Here is a 4300-nt window from a genome sequence, read left to right on the forward strand (position 1 = left end):
AAGTTCCACATAAAAGAAATGGCCCAGATGAACAGCCTTATTTGAGATTATGCAAGGGAGGTAGTCCAGATAGGACTTATTAGAACCGGCAGCATGGGATGGAAGTTGAGAGATACTGGAAGGCAGTTTAGAGGATTAGTATGTGCCCAGCTCCAGGTAAAATAAGGCATATTCAAAAATACAATAGGTGTCTGTCTTTTTTGTTATGATAGCGGGTTAGATATTACCACCATAATAATTATAAACCTAATAATAAACATTTATTAGGCCATACCATTAAACCAACAGCATCAAAACACAGTAAAACAATTGCAGCTAAAATTGAAACAGAAGATGGGTGAGATAAGGAGGTGCTGAAAGTTATTTTATAAGTCATATTTAAGGACAAATAGTTAAAAAATTTAGCAACTTTAAAAAAAGAAAAGTAGCAAAGTAATAATCTTGGTTGATGACATCATATGTATGATAAAGGCCTCATAAGATTATCTTCATGGAGCTGATAAGAGTTCATACTTAGCAAGTGTGAGATCCTGAGTTCAATTCCCAGCCCTAAATAAAGTCATGGTCTGGCAACATTCATAAACATTTATAGTCGTTAAACACTCCCTACAGTGTTTGTATAATAATTGCATAAGGACACATTTCTCATAACACACTCTAAGGGTGTGTGTGTGTGTGTGTATGTGTGTGTTTACTAGGTAATCAGACTTTTGTGTCAAGCAATTTTACCTTCTTATCTCACTAGACTCGTTTTCTGTTCTTAAGAGATGTACAACTGCTTTTTTGCAACAAGTTTGCCATCAGAATGCAAGCCTTGTGAAAACCACCACTGATTCAAAGCCAGAATGGGAAAAGACAAGACTCACATCAACATTGTCGTCGTTGGACATGTAGATTCCAGCAAGTCACCACAACCGGCCACCTGATCTACAAATGTGGTGGAACCAAGAAATGAACCATTTTGAAAGTTTGAAAAGGAGGCTGCTGAGATGGGAAAAGCCTCCTTCAAGTATATCTGGGTCTTGGACAAACTGAAAGCTGAGTGTGAGTGTGTTATCACTATTGACATCTCCCTGTGGAAATTGGAGACTAGCAAGTACTATGTGACCATCACTCATGCCGCAGGGCACAGAGGCTTGATCAAAAACATGATTACAGGCACATCTCAGGCTGACTGTGCTGTCCTGGTTGGGTTTTTTTTTCACTTTTTATTTTATTTGTTTTATTTTTTAAAATATATTTTATTAATTTATCCATAATACATCTCAATTGTTATCCCATCCCTTGTATCCTCCCATTCCTCCCTCCCTCCCATTTCCCCTTACTCCCCGCCCCTATGACTGTGATTGAGGGGGACTTCCTCCCCCTGTATATGCTCATAGGGTATGAAGTCTCTTCTTAGTAGCCTGCTGTCCTTTCTCTGAGTGCTGCCAGGCCTCCCCATCCAGGGGACATGGTCAAATACGGGGCACCAGAGTTTGTGTGAAAGTCAGTCCCCACTCTCCACTCAACTGTGGAGAATGTCCTATCCACTGGCTAGATCTGGGTAAGGGTTCAATGTTTACTGCATGTATTGTCCTTGGCTGGTGCCATGATTGTTGCTGTTGGTGATGGTGAAATTGAAGCTGGTCTCTCCATGAACGGGCAGACCCATAAGCATGCCCTACTTGCTTACACCCTGATTGTGAAACAGCTGATTTTTGGTGTCAATAAAATGGATTCCACTGAGCCAACCTTATAGCCAGAAGAGAGATGAGAAACTCGTTAAGGAAGTCAGCACCTACATTAAGAAAATTGCCTACCACCCTGACACGGTAGCGTTTGTGCCAAATTCTGGTTGGAATGGTAACAACATGCTGGAGCCAAGTGCCAATATGCCTTGGTTCAAGGGCTGGAAAGTCACCTGCAAAGATGGCAGTGCCAGTGGCGACATACTGCTAAAATCTTTGAATTGTATCCTGCCACCAACTCATCCAACTGACAAGCCCCTGAGATGGCCTCTCCAGGATGCCTATAAACTTGGTGGTATTGGCAACTGTCCCTGTGGTAACACCAGTGGAGACTGGTGTTCTCAAACCTAGCATGGTGGTTACCTTTGCTCCAGTGAGTGTCACAATAGATGTAAAGTCTGTTGAAATGTGCCATAAAGCACTGAGTGAAGGTCTTCCTGGGGACAATGTGGGCTTCAATGTAAAGAACGTATCTGTCAAAGATTTTAGACATGACAACATTGTTGGTGACAGCAAAAATGACCTACCAATGGAAGTAGCTGGCTTCACTGCTCAGGTGATTATCCTGAAACATCCGGACTAAATTAGTGCTGGCTATGCTCCTGTACTGGATTTTCACAGAGCTCACACGGCATGCATGTTTGCTGAGCTTAAAGAAAAGATTGAATTTTTTAAAAAAAAGATTTACTGTTATTCTGGCAAGAAGCTGGAAGATGGCCCTAAAATCTTGAAGTCTGGTGATACAGCCATTGTTGATATGGTCCCTGGCAAGCCCATATGTGTTGAGAGCCTTTTTGACTATCCTCTACTGGGTCGTTTTGCTGTTTGTGACATGAAGTAGGCAGTTGCTGTGGGTGTCATCAAAGCTGTGGACAAGAAGGCTGCTGAAGCTGGCAACGTCGCCAAGTCTGCCCAGAAAGCTCAGAAGGCTAAATGAATAGCAACCCTAACACCTGCCACCCCAGTCTTAATCGGTGCTGGAAGAACGGTCTCAGGCTATTTGTCTTAATTGGCTATTTGAAGTTTAATAGTAAAAGACTGGTTAATGATAACAATGCATCATAAATCCTTCAGAATGAAAGGAGAATGTTTTGTGGACCAGTGTGTGTGTGTGTGTGTGTGTGTGTGTGTGTGTGTGTGTGTGAGTTTTAAGTTATTAGTTTTCAAAATCAGTACTTTTTAATGGAAACAACTTGACCAAAAATCTGTCACAGAATTTTGAGACTCATTAAAACAAATTTAATGATTAAAAAAAGAGAGAGAGATGTGCAATTATACATCTAGAATGGAATAGTATAAAAAATGGACAGTTCATGTTCATGCATATCAACAATGGTGTCATAATCATCAAGAAAAGTACGGTTTAGTGCTGTTAAAAGAATTGTCTAACAATTTAAAGGGCTGGAGAGATGGATCAATGGGTAAAGGTGCTTGCTGATGATATGCCTGATGATTTGAGTTGAATCCCCAGAACTCATATACTTGGAGAGAACCAACAAACACGGTTGTCCTCTGACCTCCACACACATGCTGTGGTGCAGTGTACCCACTCACAAATAAATGAATATTTTAAAATCGTTTAGCAATTTGAGAGCATGCAATTTCTACCTTTATATCAATATATATTCCGGTTAGACTTCAGATGGAAACACATACAACCAGGACATGGCAGAAGAGCAGAGGGACAAAAGAAAACACTACTAGATGATGGAGAGACGGCTCCGTTGTTAAAAGCACTGGCTGCTCTTCCAGAGGTCCCGGATGGATTCCCAGCACTTACACAGTAGCTAAGAACCTTCTGTAATTCCAGGGCTGGGGAATCCAGTGCCCTCTTCTGGTCTCCACAGACACTGCATGTGTGTGGCATACATAAGTGCATGCAGGCAAAACACCCACACACATGAAAATTATTATTATTTAAGTGGAACTAAAGCTGGGCCATGTGGCACGTGCCTTTAATCCTAGCACTTGGGAAGCAGAGGCAGGTGAATCTCTGAGTTTGAGGTTAGCCTGGTCTACAGAGTTCGTCCCAGGACAGCCAGGGCTACACAGAGAAACCCTGTCTCCAAAAAACTCTTAAAAATAAAAATAAAAGCTCTTCACCAGATCGCAGCCATCATGGACGTGAGCTGCGTGCAGCCCATAAAGCTGGCTAGGGTAACCAAAGCGCTGGGCAGGACCGGTTCGCAGGGGCAGTGCACGCAGATGCGTATGGAAATTATGGATGACACCAGCCTCTCTATCATCCGAAACGTCAAAGGCCCCGTTAGAGAGCTGATGTGCTCCTGCTATTGGAGTTAGAAGAAGCTCGGGGGTTGCGCTGACCCTGCTGCTGGGTCCTGGCTATCCACCACTTAACCCATGGGACGACCTGCAACTGTTAAATAAAGCATTTGTATTAAAAATAATAAAATAAAAATAAATAAACATAAAAAGGAACCAAATGTACATCAAACCTTTAGAACACAGAAGGACACTTGAAACATAAAAAAATAGAAAAATTCTAAAGAAAAATGACAAGTCTTACAGAATTTTAAAAGTATTTGGTTCTTAAAAATGTTCAAAATGTA

At 41.6% G+C, this 4300-nt stretch overlaps 2 pseudogenes across 2 annotated transcripts; both read left to right on the plus strand.

The window, feature by feature from the left end:
* Positions 1 to 845: 845 nt before the first annotated feature.
* LOC311596274 (elongation factor 1-alpha 1-like) lies at positions 846 to 2848 on the plus strand (annotated as a pseudogene). The gene is made up of 2 exons: positions 846 to 1217; positions 1559 to 2848. The product of its transcript is annotated as an elongation factor 1-alpha 1-like (transcript).
* A 1000-nt stretch (positions 2849 to 3848) lies between these two features.
* On the plus strand, positions 3849 to 4054 carry LOC311596033 (small ribosomal subunit protein eS28-like; annotated as a pseudogene). The gene has a single exon. The product of its transcript is annotated as a small ribosomal subunit protein eS28-like (transcript).
* Positions 4055 to 4300: the final 246 nt, after the last annotated feature.

Source organism: Acomys minous (assembly GCF_964271855.1).
Source record: "Acomys minous genome assembly, chromosome: 4".
Taxonomy (NCBI): domain Eukaryota; kingdom Metazoa; phylum Chordata; class Mammalia; order Rodentia; family Muridae; genus Acomys; species Acomys minous.